Source organism: Dreissena polymorpha, chromosome 7 (assembly GCF_020536995.1).
Source record: "Dreissena polymorpha isolate Duluth1 chromosome 7, UMN_Dpol_1.0, whole genome shotgun sequence".
Taxonomy (NCBI): Eukaryota; Metazoa; Mollusca; class Bivalvia; order Myida; family Dreissenidae; genus Dreissena; species Dreissena polymorpha.
Window position 1 is genome coordinate 84,392,395 of NC_068361.1, and position 16,521 is coordinate 84,408,915.

At 35.4% G+C, this 16,521-nt stretch overlaps 1 protein-coding gene and 1 long non-coding RNA gene across 5 annotated transcripts in view; one reads left to right on the forward strand and one right to left on the reverse strand.

The window, feature by feature from the left end:
- Positions 1–16,521, forward strand: part of LOC127837734 (ecotropic viral integration site 5 ortholog-like) — a 310,389-nt gene that overhangs the window by 156,556 nt on the left and 137,312 nt on the right. The gene's annotated exons all lie outside the window — the stretch shown is intronic.
- Positions 2,609–7,841, reverse strand: LOC127837745 (uncharacterized). Its single transcript, XR_008029458.1, has 3 exons — positions 7,365–7,841; positions 5,401–6,612; positions 2,609–4,586 (listed from the first exon to the last, which is right to left on the reverse strand). It is a non-coding gene; the product is annotated as an uncharacterized LOC127837745 (long non-coding RNA).

Sequence of the window (16,521 nt, forward strand, 5' to 3'; positions counted from 1 at the left end):
CATGCCAAGAAGTACGTCATAACTGAGCAAATATGTTCCTTCATAAAGTTATATTGTATCAACAAAGTAGAATTTTGAACACCAGGCAACAGAAGCATAATCATAAAATAATTAAAGGATACAAGTCGTTAGTTTGAAGATATGGACCGATTGTCTATTGGTTACATACGTACTTTGGCGATCGACGTTGTATGACCCGCCGATTCCGAGGCCTTAGCTGTAATAGTGTGTTTGAGGACACAAAAGGACTAAAATACAACTGAGCCATCGCCGACCTAGTGAAGCAACATCATTTCATCATCATCAAACTTGCATCAGCGTGATGTATCCAACTAATAATTATCTGTACCGCCTGTCTGTCTTACATACCAACTCCACCCCCCAGAGACAGCATTGGTACATTTTTCCCTTCACGTTTTTTCTCAGAAAAATAATCAAAACTCGATTAAAATTGTGAACCTCGGTATTTAGCTTGTCGATTAAATGGCTGACGAACCGAAAGCAACCGCCTCCAGATGTATCGATCGCTGATTGGTCTGACAGGCGTTGAAATGTTAGTTTTGTTTGTGAAAAAGATTCTTGTTTGTATTTTAAGTGTTGAAATTGCTACAAAATGTAATCGTCTTCATCTTTAACCATTAAACATGCGACTTTAACATGTACCCTATTATTCTATTGTTTTTTGTCTTTGCTCATAATGTGTTTCAAAATGAGTAATTATTACCATATGAACAAAAATAAACAACAACATTAAAAACATTTTGTTACAAGGAATTGTTTTAACATCGTGGTCGAGGTACACTATTATCGACAGTTTATAGTGAGAGAGGTCGAATTACTTACTATATCTGCATTGTCCAGATTTTTACAAAGGCGTTCAATTTAAATAAAAGATACTTTTACTCTGAACCTTGACGGTCAGACGATTCTTAAACTAACTCAATACAATAACGAGGTGGATAGTAAGTAACGCTTAAGCGTTTCCGGTATTAAGGTATCTTAAAGACCCAAAACAGTTCATAATTAGGATTTAAGACAATACAATTCGGTCGAACTATTGCTCGTGTTCAGTTTTTGAAACGAAAAGGTAGAACATAAAATGTCACAAATTCACGAAGATACAATCGTTTGTATATTCGTAATATTGTTTACAATTCTAAAAATGCATTACGTTCTCAAGATTTCGGTCAGTTTTTTAAGGTACGCGGTATGAAATAGAGGTTTTTGCCAGACTTTAATCAAGATAAAAATGTAAAGGTAGGCTGATCTTATTGAGAGGATGTGATCTATTGCTTCCTTATGTTGAGAGTTATTTATCTTCGGTATTTCCCTTTGATAATGTACTACAGTTAAAGTTTGTCTGCTGCATATCTTTCCAAACTGTACGGGGTATCGACTCAAAATTAGATAAATATATATGCAGTGAAGTGCAGTGCATACGAGTCATAACACTTCTTTTCAACTTTAAGAGTTATTACACATTTTATTTTTTATTTGTCCTGAGCATACTTTGAAATCCATTAGAGGTCTCATCTTAAAACTTAATAGGTAGGTAAGTAGATCTTATTAAACCGATGTGCAGTTCAAATGAGCCGTAACGTGTGCATCTATATTTTAGAGTTATTGGCATGTGTTAATTAAAGGGATCTTTTCACGCTTTGGTAAATTGACAAAATTGAAAAAAATTGTTTCAGATTCGCAAATTTTCGTTATAGTTATGATATTTGTGAGGAAACAGTAATACTGAACATTTACCATGGTCTAATATAGCCATTATATGCATCTTTTGACGATTTTAAAAGCTAAAAATTATAAAGCGTTGCAACGCGAAACGATTGAATAATTTGGAGAGTTCTGTTTTTGTCGTTAAATTTTTTGAAACTACGAAGATTGCTTATATAACGTATAAAATACATTATGAATTTGTAAACGGCGGAATAGCTCAGTAGGCTAAAGCGTTTTTACTTCAGGACTCTGGCAGGACTGCAGGGGTCACTGGTTCGAAACCTGGTCCGGGCAATGTTCTTTTCCTTTTTTAAATTTTATTCTTGATTTTTTACTGGAGCTTTTACGATCCAATGTTTACATTTATCGATATAAAGCATTTGATGAATAAGTTAAAAAATGCCAAAATCTGTGAAAAGGCCCCTTTAAAGCTATTTAAATTTTGCCTGGGGAATATCTTGCAAACTTTACTATTTTTCAACTTAAACTTTTATAGTCAGATAACCATAACTCCTGCTTCAGTGATTTTCAAAAAGTGCATCTGTATGAAGCTTGCATTGTGAAATAACCATTAACTGAACGCATATGATCTCTGAAAAAGCTGCATGCAAGTTGGAAATTTAGGCACCACAGTTGCATTTCTAAATAAATATCCTCAAACGTTATCATAAATATAAATATCTAAGCCTCTTGCAATGTAGATGTTTACCAAAAAATGTTTTTTTCACTGTGTTAATGCATCTTTAGTTTTCAAAAGCCTTTCAGTCCGTATGTGAATGTTTTTTATACCTACCGAGTAAGACTGTTTTGTTTTAAAATGAAAAACTTAAACTGGACTTATTTTAAGACATCCATGATAAGAAAAACTGATTAAAAAATGTATACCGTTACAAATGAAAGATATATGCATTTTACAGATATTTTCCATTACAAATAAATGTTCAGTCATGCAAATCAAACACGGGAGAGAAATATACATGTGATCCATACTAAAGATACATTTTCTATAATGACATTTTGTTTTCCGATAGGTCAGTCTTATTCAAAATCGGAGAACATTGACAATAGTTATGGGTAAAGAACACTCTGATTTCTATAACCACAATTAAAACGCCAAGTATTCCACCAATCAGATTCGGAAGTCCCTCACGGAGATTGACCTAACACAAAATGGTTGTTTTTGGTGATTCTCCTAGCGTTTTCAAGAGTAAAACCCTTTCAACTTTCCTATTTATCGTGTTTTGGAGGCTTAGGTAATCATTTATTTAAGTTGGCGCATACTATTTCGGATTGGGTAATCATTTATTTAAGTTGGCGCATACTATGTAGTATTTCGTTGCTTTGACTTTAACGTGTTCAATATGTCCATGCCAATTGCAGTCAAAGATTGTTAACTTGTATAAAGGATTTGTATAACTTGACTTCTGAAGTTACACTGTTTGCATTTCCAAAGGCAAGATGATCGATAAGTTTTATTTTCTGCATATTTTTGCTGGGTTTAAATGAACAAGCCACAGCTCAGCCAACGTGTTAATTCGGTCATTGTCTGCTTGCATAGCTTTTGTTGATTCTTTAAGAGACCAACAATAAATCCTAGTGACACATCTGCTAATATGTAACCGAAATTGTATTTATGTTTTATATTGTTTTGTTTTGTCCTGTAGTCACATACCCGTGAAAGTAAGTATCACCTTATTCCAGCCAAATAAAATAATACAAAAGTATTCCTGAAAGACGGATGGACGGACGCACAAAAAACGCTTAAACTATATGCCTCCACCTACGGCGGGGATTATATCGTTAATTCATTTGTTTCACTAACATATACTTTAGTGCAGTGTAACCTTTCCCCTACGGTTTTGAGAAATCCCTCGTGTAAGCTGAAAACCGGAAATGAGACGGAAGTAGCGAACAAATTGTAATATAATGCATTTTCGCAGGTAGGTTATCGCGGGTATTTATATGTCTTGTTTATTAGAAGGGCCCGTTTGGGATCTAATTTTCACAGCGATATTTTATTCATATTACTTTTGACCATCGCGCCCGGATTTTAAGAGAATAAATATTTCAAGGTATACGAGACATTTATCCTTTTTTTAATCACAGGTGGAAGTAACGTTCTCTTGAAATCATAACAATGTCATTAACTTGAATTTATCATAGACCTGTCTTCGCGGGCCGCAAAAATGTCAAAAATAGCTTTAATCCAAAGCATCCCTTGATCCTCCTATGGGCAATTGGACAACCTTTCAAAACAAGTTAACTTCAAAATAATCTGTCCAGCCGTTAACTCACAGTCGGTCGATAACCAAGCAATATTTCCAGTCCGTTTGTCAACCCGAATAAATCTTCGACAGACTTTCAAACAATATTCTTTAGTTTTTGCCCCTTAATCGATAGCTCGCGTCTTATTCCTTTAAAACAACGAGGCGTGATAAATAATGCATGCATATGATGTTGAATATTATCATGTTATGTGTATAATACCATATCCTTCAATGTTTACGGGCATAACACGTTTGCCTTGAAGACCACAATATTGTCATTGTTCCATGCACCGACGTGGAACCTGCTCGCGCGCATGATCAACAAGACCGACGCAGGGTTGGACACGCCCATGTTGTGCGTCTTCAGTATTGTCTTCCCGTCTGTATTCACCTGGCTATTGGATTCTTTACCGAACACATACACGTGCCCTACGTCGGTCACGTGCACGTTGCACGTTAGAAACTTATTGATGAACATTGGATCGTGCAGCGTGGCCGTAACAGACCCTTCCCTAGTCAACGTGTGAAGCTTGCCACTGGTAATGTCCGTCACAAAGATACGATTACCGTTTGGGTTTACTGCAACTCCTACAACTGGACATTTATCGATGTGTGAGCAATTATCGACTCCAGGGGCAGATACAAACGCAATGTGTAGACTAGGAATGGAAAGTGCAATTCTAAAATTGTTTGCATAAATATGGTTAATAAGATCGACTGTCCTGGTAAGGTTAAGTATCTACCAATTTACACTTAAAAAAAAGTTAACTACGGATCCCGTGGTACGTCTTTTATTTATCAATGTAAAAATGCTGAACCTATGTTGAAAAGTAAAAACATTAAGCCTAAGTGAACAATTGCCAGCTTCGTTCACCGGGATCGGGAAACAAATTGACGAGCATTACTGTAACCAACCCACCTACTACCCCTAATGAATACTGTTACATTTGAGCCCTTTTATAGTATGTGAAATAAAAATAGGTTTTAGAAATAAGTCTTGTGGTAAACTTCTACTAGTTATATTTTTTTTTTTCTGTTTTGAGAGGTTTGTCACTTTATTATGCAAATCATGTTGTCCAAAAATCAGCCGACATTTTCCTACCCTCGGACTTCTTCTCAACCACGCTCCTGAAGATTCAAAAACTAAACATACATGTACATTTTTACAATATTATGCGTTTGTAAACATTGTAAATATTTGAAACGATTTATACACTATTTGAAGAACACGACTAATAAAGCTCCTGTAAAAAACTGCATTATTTGCCATCCTTATGTAATAAATTTAAATTTCATTGTATGCATCATGGTGTTCATAGAAAAAAAACTGACTCAAAAGATTGAATTCATCTGACTCCAGGACATTTATCGAGTAAATTAAAATAAAAGATACCTACAAATTTCTTACCATTGAACTCTCCCAATGTGTTCTCATACAATTTCTTCACCAATCGCCCCTTAGCGGTATATGTGTACACTGCGGTACCGGAAGTGACAAAAATGTCGCCCTGGTGGTGTGCGACGCCGTAACACGAGTGTTCAACTTTAAAACCACTGCCCTTTATCAGTTTCCCATTATCTTTTCTAATGAACGCTATCTCGTTTGTAGAGACCCGGTCGCATATTGCTACTGCCACTTCTATAGCAGACACGAACACACCGAGTACGGACTCGCGCGCACGTGTAAGACATCAATAACGGTGTATGCTTCATCTAAAAGCTTTACACACTTTTTGTGAAAGTCTGTGACCATCAGTTCAGAGTTTGATGTATCGCATATCCCAGACAAGCTACAAGGCAGCGACTCGTTGTCCATTTTGACATTGTGTTCAGCTCTGTCCTGTAGATGCACCCCGTTGTTCGGATTTGGTGTGGTTTCATGGTTCTCACCTGTACCACTGACCTCTCCCAGCCTTGAACACACAGACAGAAACTGTAAAATGTTCTTATTGGGATAAAAACTAATATCGACATAATCATTTCTGGAAAGCTCTTGTAGCAATTTTTCTGACTTAGATATTTGCTCCTCGCATTTTCTAAACGCAACAAACATGAATTCACGTCCACTCCTTTTGTTTAACAGTAGATCATTTGGAAGGCCTTTCAACTTTGATTGAAAGTCTTTGCAATTGTCCCTGTCTTTCTGAAGAGAAGACAATACGTTTTCGCGATATATTTCAATTTCATTTAATGTCGTCTGTTGAAGCCGATCTAATATCACGTGGACCTGGAGGCGAAAGTCGAGGAGTTTCTGTAGCAGTTGTTCATAGTTGGCGTTTTGTAACAAGATAGTGCGTTCCTTTTCAGTCGCCAGCTCGCGAAACGTGTCTTGATGCTTTGCATTGACCGTTCCAAGGCGGTGACCCCAGCTTTATTCATATTTTGTGTTTATGTTGGTTTGTATTGTGCTGTATTGTGCTGTTTTGTACTGTTTGGGCAATCGGTCACTTGCCTTAAATAAAGGACCAACTAATTGTTTTTAATGAAAATTCAATACTGCTCCAGCAGCTGGAGTTTCACTTCTTTATATTGAAGTGTTAAAAGCTTTGCCGCAGTGTCTTCAAAATTGTCATGGCGATAATATGACATATCTGTTATCAGAGCAACATTTTTACAATGCCTGAAAATAAGAAAATATTGAAATAAAGTGTAATTTTACATTAAAATAAAATACGCTTATGATTTGCTATACATCACTATCAAGCATAATTAAAAAAACGCAAAATGTTGCAAATAACTGCACATTTATATATGAAATTAAACTGATGTTTATGTCTCTTAAATTTTCAAATAATAAATAATTTACAGTGGGTCATTATATTAACAAACATATCTCGTAGGAAAATTAATTACACATTTATACTTAATAATGCGTTTAAAGTTCAATACACAAACAAAGGAAAGAACATACTGTGGTATGAAGGTTTTATAAACATATATTTTGTATTGTTCTCCAAACAATACAGGTTCGTATTCCTCCTTAAATGTGACGGGCACGCGTGACAGCCCAGCTTTATGTCTTATTGTCTTATTGTGAAAGGCAAGATATCACGCGTGACAGACAAGCTTTATATCTTGTCTTTAACTAGCAAGATGACAAACGTGACAGGGCAGCTTTGTATCTTACCCATGAGTTGCAAGAGAACATACTGAAAGAGCAACGTTGCATCTTACTTGTGACCGGCAAGATGACACACGTGGCAGATGAGCTTTTGTCTTACCTGTGACAGTCTAGATGGCACACGTGACAAAAGCAGCTTTATAGCTTAATTATACATCGCAAAATGACGCACGTGACATTTTAGCTGCGTGTCTGACCTGTGACAGTCTAAATGACACAAGTGAAAGAAAAACTTAGTCTGTGTAACTTACTTGTGACTGGCTAGATGGCACCGTTGACAGAGCAACTTTGTGTGGTCTTCACAGAACATCGTCAGTTTCTCAGCACTGTGCTCCTCGCATAGCTCTCAAGTATGGTCGGGGAACTTGCCTCCCGTCCAGTCATATGAATTTTCTTTCGCCAATACTGAATGATTCTTATGGAGTTTATTGTGCAATGCAACGCAGCTCTCGCAGAAATGTTTCTCACATTTCACACACTGGTACTGTGCCTCAGTAGTAACGCTATCATCTTCACACACGGAACAACACACTTTAAATAACACGTCTGAATCACTGAGTTGCTTCAACTCTGTTAGTTCATCCATTTAACTTTGTTTTGCTTTCAATCGCGACACATTAAACATATACAATTCACATACTATCAGTTAATGAAAGGTACTAGTCACGATTTCGTATTGATACCTTATCAATCAGACATAGATATAACAAACTTAAAAGCCACGCAATATCTTCTGCATTTAAATCAATCGATAAACTCTTGATGTAAAGCCGCGCTCTCTCGTTATGATAACAGGACCAGCAGACGCAACAGCAATATGTACACGTACACTATTGGAAAACCCGCTGCATATTCGCAAGTTCACGATGAATACTCACACATTATGTAAAACGCTTGTATGGAAGCCTCCTAGGGAAACTGTTGTGTAAAATATAGAGGATATTTGTTCATGTGAGTGTAAGATCGTTTGTTATTTCTCGAGTGATCATAGAAAATATATTTTCACGAGTGGCGCAGCCACGAGTGAACGTTAAAATATTATTGTTCTATGATCACGAGTGAAATAACAAACGATCTTACACTGACATGAACAAATTGTCTGTTTCTTTTATGCCCCTTTTTCAAGAAAATCATTTACAGCAGTTTCCCTTTCGCTGAAACGTTACCCTTTCTTCCATGGCATGCCTCAATACATTTCAATACACAAAATGACGTCATTATACCTGCAAAATTCTCCGGTTAAACTCTTTTACAATGTTAATGAACGATGAAAAAAGCATAAAATAAAAAGGAATTTTTTTTTATTCGACGGAATATCGTTTTTAATTCACTCGTGATCATAAAAAAATATATAAATCTTGAAGTAAATCTTGATATGATGATCTAAAAATAGAAAAAAGTATTTCCGAAAATTTGTTGTTTTCACCGGTGAAAATATCAATATGTTTATATTCACTGCTGTTATTTCACTGCAAAAATGTCATATTTTATCATTATGTAAAAAGGAAATGTATGTATTGTTTCCTCTTTGCTATTTTGCAGATGTTTGTTTTATAAATGAGATTTTAAGCTCGGAAAGTCGAACGGTCAAATTTGTATTCACCTACAAAATTAAGCGAAGCCTTTATTTACACGCCGTTCACGTACTTTTAACAGACTCCAACTCGCTGACGATATGATTTACATATCAGTTAATAAACCGATTCTTTCTAAACAAGAAATATATTGATGAAAAGTATACGTCGTTGATTCTAATTGGTTTTTGCCAGTGAAAGACGATCGTCTCTTAAATCAATGAGATCAAAGAAAGAGTTATGACTAAATGCCCATCCTATACAACCTAGACTACTACGCATCCTCGCTATTTGGTTTAAGAAATATTTGGAACAAAATCGATGGGTATTGTAAGTAAATATTCAAAAACATTTTTATTGAAAGACGTATCGTTAACATGAACAAACAGCGGTTTCATTCAAGATTGTTTCAGTATTCCTACGTTTTTAACACAAATTTTGTATTTGAAATACTTTTGTCGGTGCAAGATTTCACATAAAATAATATTGTCATTCTAAAATATTGTTTTGTGATGTTAATCTGACAGTCCACTGCCGATTAAAGGTAACATGTATTGAGTTCGAGTAGGGTTGACGCAGCGTTGAGGATCTCTTATAAAACTGCAATGATTGGCTATGCTCATCCCTTATTTTATAAGAGATCATCGTTTGAAGATTGTTTACACACTTTCAATATAATTTTTGTTTACCGTGTCGCACTTTTGCTCTCGCTTGCACAATGATCAATATATGAATTTCAACATCTAGGCTACAATGTATGCTTAACATTAAACTAACGTTGGATATTTGCAAACATGCGTCTAAAGCAAATAGACCGAAGTTTAAGAAATAATGTAAACTTGTATAGTTAATTTAGAATACGCAAATATTAGTAAAAGAGTTTACAAATACTTTTAAAGGTAGATTGCAGTTAAAGTAAAGTATTTATTTTGTGAAATAAAGCTTTCTAACACTACTAGCATGTCGGATGTGTTTGATTGTATTTCTACGTGCTCAAAAATACATGCGCAAAGATCTCAAACAATCTTGACATTGCCCCGCCCCCCCCCCCCCCCCCCCCTCAGGTAAAAAAGCATTTGTCTCTCCATTGTCTTCTGATCAAAAACAAATTAATTTAAAAATAAAATTGTGTAATTGTGCACGACTCTGTGTGCCTTAAATCTTTTAAATCATACTGTTATTATAAAAACTAAGATATGTCGACAGTGTGACTAAAACACTTGCTATTAACATATGGAAACACCTTTCATTTGCTTCTTGTGTATATATTATTAATACTTACTTGATTTATTGAGTACATGAAATGTTAATACAATTGAAAATAAAGCATTTGTCAGTCTTTCTTAGATTGCCGAAAAGTACTCTTACTACGATATTTAATATCGTCATTGAAAATGTACGTGCAACATGTCGCATACACATGTAACATATTGTCTGGGACTGCAATAATTCAAATTACTTCTTAATTAACATAACCATTGACTACATGAAACGCCTTCACATTACCTCAGTATGTCCTTATTCTCGGCGAACTTATAAACGCAATATAAATATATTCCGTCCACTGTAGTGAAACTATTCGATATCAAGACGATGCTCGTGACTACTTTACCATTATTTAAAAATGCAGCTCACAAATTTATAATTAATAGTGAGCGCTTTGATGCGGCATATGCCTCACAACGACTCTCAAAAGTTTTTTAGTTATTTTTCACCGAACAAATCTTACAAAAATGCGTTTGTTTTCTTCACAAACTACAGCCGCTTTACATCCTAAACATTTTAATTGTCAACCTTTTACTTATACTATACAAATTAAACCCAATAATTGGAGTTTCTTTTTCCATACTGTTTTTATTGCATAATTATTCAAAATCAAATTATGTTCGACTGACAACACGCAACTCTATCTGTACCAAGGGAGAGAGATATATTTCCCTCACATCCCTCCTTTGCCTGTATAAAAAACTCTTGTTTTTGGTACAATTTAATTCAATTTAATTCAATATATCATTGCCATAATATGAAATATTGACGAATTACTATAAAAACAAGCAAATTCGTTGAATTGATATCCCCCGCCAATATGCTTCTGGACACTCATACCAAGTTTCAATAAAATCCGCCAAAGCACTTCCAAGATATGGCTCGGAACACACAAAAAAGCATTTTTTCAAGATACAAAGGGCCATTACTCTGTTATTTTCAGATGGTGCACAATGCCATTTGGCCTGCATCATCATATTATCCATATATATATACTCATACCAAGTTTCAATGAAATCCGCCAAAGCACTTCCAAGATATGGCTCCGGACGGACGGACGGAAGGACGGACGGACAACGCTAAAACAATATCCCTCCGCCTATGGCGGGGGATAATAACATGTACAATATGCGAGTTCCCAAGGCTGAATGACAAAACCTGACCACTGTTCAACAATGCACGAATACCTAGCAGCAAAAACATACTGAATGGAAAATATTTTTCTTCTCATTCAATAAATTTCAAACGTCGAAAATTATGTCCCTGACAACACTCCTTTGCCTATTCAACAATCAAACACAACTCAGTTTTTTGTATTTCTTTTTTTTTGGTATGGCGAGGAGGGGCCGCTTGGACTCACATACTGGATGAAATAAAAAAAACGGGCCACTAGACATCAAATACGTGTCGTCAAACAATTGAATATTAAAAAAAAATCTTAGTGTTTACCTATACATTTAAAAGCATAAACACTTAGACACTCTTAGCCTGTCATCTACAGAATCCTTAACATAACCGTCCTTCGTGGACTCACTGAATGTAAACCATAATAGTTTATATCTGTAATAAACGGTTTTATAGCATCAATTAGTAGTTTTATTAAATTGCTGTATTATAGATGTTTATTACATCGCCTTATCTTAAAACCGTCTTTTGTTTTTGACAGTTGAAAGGAAACAAAACATTTTGAATCACTTGGTATTTTAGCCCATACAAAATATATTTCATGATTAACAACTAGGCATAATACAGTTCCAGTTCAAGCTACAGACACCCGTGCTCCATTCCGATACTTGTCGGTCTTGGATGACTGGAAAAACAATTCTCATATTGATTAGGTTAATAATTCAACAGATCGTTACTTCTTAAACATGCAGCATAGGAAAGCAACAGTACACAAATAGCCCTTTGATTATACACGTTATTTATTTATACAAACAGTTTGCTCAGTTTCCTCTGAGTAGCCTATTACACATTTGTATAGAATTGGTTGGTGAGTTCAGCAAACCATGATACCACTTTATACAATAATCAAAGTACTGACAGTACTGGTGTGACGATGCTTTTGAAGAGGATGGATATATAAGCATCCATTTAAGTTAATCTACATCACCACAATTGTTTAATTTTTATTGCTTGTCATTCATCCGCAAGTCAATAGTTTAATGGTCGTGGTGCAATAGTTTTCGTTCTTGGACACTGCACTCTCCTTCAATGAGATTTATTTACCTGAAAGTCGCATATTTGAACCTACAATTATTCTTTTGGGAGTAATGGTCTAGACAACCAATGGATAAAACAGCAACAATATGCTTACCCATAATTTTTCTAGGAACATAATTAATAATTCAGGATGCGACGCTAAGAGAATTCCTGTGCTAGCCCCGAATAACAGTATGTTGGGGTATAATAATAGTCAATTTAGTTTTTCTTCTCAAAACATTGTCATAGATTATAAGCTGAGGAATATATCATCCAACACTACTACTTTTAGAAAGCCATTTTTTTTCATTTATTTTTATTGATAAACAAGGTTTTGCAACAAACTATGCTATACATAGATGGCTTTAACAGTGGCTCACCTGAAACAAATTGTTTCCTGGTGATGTTAACTAATTTTTCATGAAGATCTTGAAAAAATATGGCATTGTGAGTATGAACAAACTATTTGCTTCGATCCGATCTAGTTGAGCCTTGTTACCGAGTTCCTACTTTTATTTATTTGAACATTCTGATGAACTGTCATGAAGATCAGGCAAAAAATGTAAGTGTTAACATAGATTTTTAATGATTTTAGTTATTGATAAAATGCTTGGAAGCACATGACCCACTTTGGAACGTGACCTGTTTATCACTGAGACTAGACCTTGTGACCTAGATTTTGAATATGCCACTTTCAAGCTTGACTTTGAAATCATTTAAAATAATATTCTAACCAATTTACAAGTGGATCAGAGAATGTGACCACTAAAGTTTTAACAGACCTTTTCTTATATTTGACCTAGTGCCCTATTTTTGACAGAATATGAAACCCAAAATGACATAGAGGTTACTAAGTTTCATAAGAATCTGGCAAAGAGGTGACACCCGAATGTAAACATTGTAAAATTATATCATCTTATGTGTTCACAATAAACTTAGGATAAAATACAACAGACAAAGAGTGATAACAAAAGCTCACCTCGTCACGTCGTGACAAGTGAGCAAAATAACCAAAACTATGACATCATAAAATTGCTCAGTAACTTCCAGTAACAATGAAATGTTACTTTTGAAACAAATACAATACTTTCCCTTTCTTACTACAGGCTGTTCTAAAACAAGAAAGCCCTGTATCGCTCACCCAAAACTCCTTCTAGAGTGTCAAAAACTTGTGTTACAGTATGATTTGACTAAGTTGTAACCTAGCTGTAGCCTGCACATGACCATCTTCCAAACTCATCTTTTGATTTGATTAAGATGGACATTGTAACCGATTTTCATGAAAAAAAGGAAGATTATGTGACCTGTAGAAAGCTAAAGAAAGTTTTCTATAATTTGACCTAATGACCTAGTTTTTGACAAACTACTAACTTTCAAACTGAACCTTTATTTCATCGAGATAACATTCTGTCCAATGTTCATGAAGATCTGGAAGAAAATGTGACCACTGGAGTGTTCACCCACCTTTTCTGTGATTTGGTCTGTTTGGACAACATATGACCTACTTTCGAACTTAACCTAGAATTGACCGAGATGAACATTTACCAACAGAAGACAAACAAGAGCATCGCATAACGGGTACCACGCTCGGCTGCGAAAGCTTGTCAGAATTATTTTTTTAGAGGTCACAGTGACCTTGACCTTTGACCTAGTGACCCAACAAGAAATGTGTTCGTCAGAAACACAATGCCCCCTACTGGGCCGCTTTGAAATAAAATTTCTATTTATCATTTGGCAGGCATAGAAATCATCTCCCTTTAAAGCGTATTACTTCCCTTGGATTTTGTCCAATCCAACCGGGGGGGTCTGTAGGTCTGTAGACAGTCAAAAATGAGCAAGTCAGACATCACTGACAACCAAGGCCTGTGGTTTATCAAAGCGATCATAGCCAGAGTTCATCATGTATCTTTGGACATAAGTCCACGGGTATTTAATGAAAACTAGCTTTCACAAATTAGAACAGATAAGAAATGATAATTATATCATTTAAAAAAAAAATCACAAATCAATCATTTCATTTATAAATAATCAAAATAATAAATCTGTACAGTAACTGTGAAAAGAACTTAAATTCTTGGTAAGGAAATATATAATATGATATTTATAATTATATAAATTACTTCCCTTGAAAATAATTGTCTCTAACAAATCTCTTTTTTTAGAAGCAAATAATTAAAAGCCACTACCGTGACTGTAGATTCAGCTCCATGAGATACACATGCATGCCAAATATCAAGTTGCTATGTTCAATATTGAATAATTATCTCCCTTTAAAGCTTATTACTTCCCTTGGATTTGTATGTTTGCCCTTAGACCTTGAAGGATGACCTTTACCTTGACCTTTTACCACGATGTGTTTGTCAGAAACACAATACCGCCTACTGCGCCGCTTTGATTTATTTAACAAAAATATATATGTTGGCAGGTCAGATAATTATGTCCATTGAAAGCTTATTACTTCCCTTGGATTTGTTTTTTCGACCCTAGGCCTTGAAGGATGATGTTCACCTTGAAATTTTACCACTCAAAATGTGCAGCTCCATGAGATACACTTGCATGCCAAATATCAAGTTGCTATCTTCAATATTTAAAAAGTTATGGCCAAAGTTAAGGTTTTAGCACGACGCCTACGGCGGACGACGAGCTGGCTATGACAATAGCTCGGGTTTTCTCCAAAAAAAGCCGAGCTAAAAATGAGACCTCTACAGAACAACGGGTGCCACTCTCGGCTGCGGGTGCAGTTTTGAATAAATGATTGCTTGTCTTTTTTTTAGAGGTCACAGTTACCCTGACCTTTGACCTAGTGACCCAAAAATAGGTGTGGCATCTAGAACTCATCAAGGTGCAGCTACATAAATTTTATTATTTTCACGTAAAAATTGTGCTGCAAAGTCAAAATTATAACCCCAAAACATCTGCTCACAACTTATTTTCAAATATGACAAGAGCATAAGAATTACACTAAAATCTCGTATAAAAATATCGGGGTGAATTGTTTTGGGGGTGAATTGTCTTTTGGGGTGAATTGTCCAAGGAAATCAAATTCTGGGGGTGAATTGTCCAGGGGGTGAATTATCTTGGGCTGAATAGTCCAAGTATCTGTTTCACACTTGCAGGAAAATTACGTCATCCGGCGACACGTATACAAGTTCCTAGAAAGACATATTCACAGAACGAAAAGGCGTTACTACCAAGCATAAAGTCGTTTCTATCAAACTTAACGATGTAAGCAGTACGTTTAGCTGCGAAAGTACTGAATACAATGGAATTTGCATAGCACGAAATTTTAAAACCACAACGTGTTATCATATAACTACAACACACAACAATAATTGTACCGAAAGTTAATCTATGTGGACAGAACATCATGGTGTTACTACTGCAAACAATGCTGAAACTACTGCCTATAATGATAAATGTACCAAACGTAAAACTATTTGGACAGATCATAATGTTGTTACTACCACACGTAATGCTTTAACAACTGCACATAATGTTAAATGTACCAAACGTAAAGGCATTTGTTCACACCATAATGCTGTTACTAGTACACGTAATGCTGTTACTACTGCGCATAATGATAAATGTACAGAACGTAAAGGCATTTTGACATAACTTAATGCCATAACTACCGCACATAATGCTGTAACAACTGCACATAATGACGAACGTACTGAACGTAAAGACGTTTGCACAGCACGAAATGATGTAATTACTGCACAAAATGTTGAATGTACCCAACATAAAGACATTTTGGAGAGAACATAATACTGTAGCTAATGCACATGATGACGAATGTACTGAACATAATGAAATTTGCAAAGCAAACAGTGAAGCTGCTACTGCGTGTAATATTGTAACTACCGCTCCTAATGAATGTACAGAACGCCAGGAACTTTGTACAGAAAATAAAACTTTGTCCACGGAACGTAATACTGTAACTACTGCAAGTAATGCTGTAACTACTGCAGATATTGACGAATGTGCCGAACACAATTAAGTTTTGACAGAACATAATGATGTAACTACTGCACGTAATGCTGTTAGAACTCATAATAACGAATGTAAGGAACATAAAGAAGATTGCACACGGAATAATCTATCCCACCGAAACTAATGATGAATGTACTGCAAACAGTGACAATACTCATATAAAGTCGGATATGGCGTTCCATACTTTTCTATTCTTAAACCTTTTCCTATGAAGTATACTTATTGAGATAAAGCCACCAAAACTTTACATTCTGTGCTTATATTGTTTAATCATGTATCAGGTTATATCAATGTAGTTAATTGTATTAATTACCTTTCATTTCGTATGTACAAGTATGTTATTCATAGTATTTTTGTCAACAGCTGCCGTAAG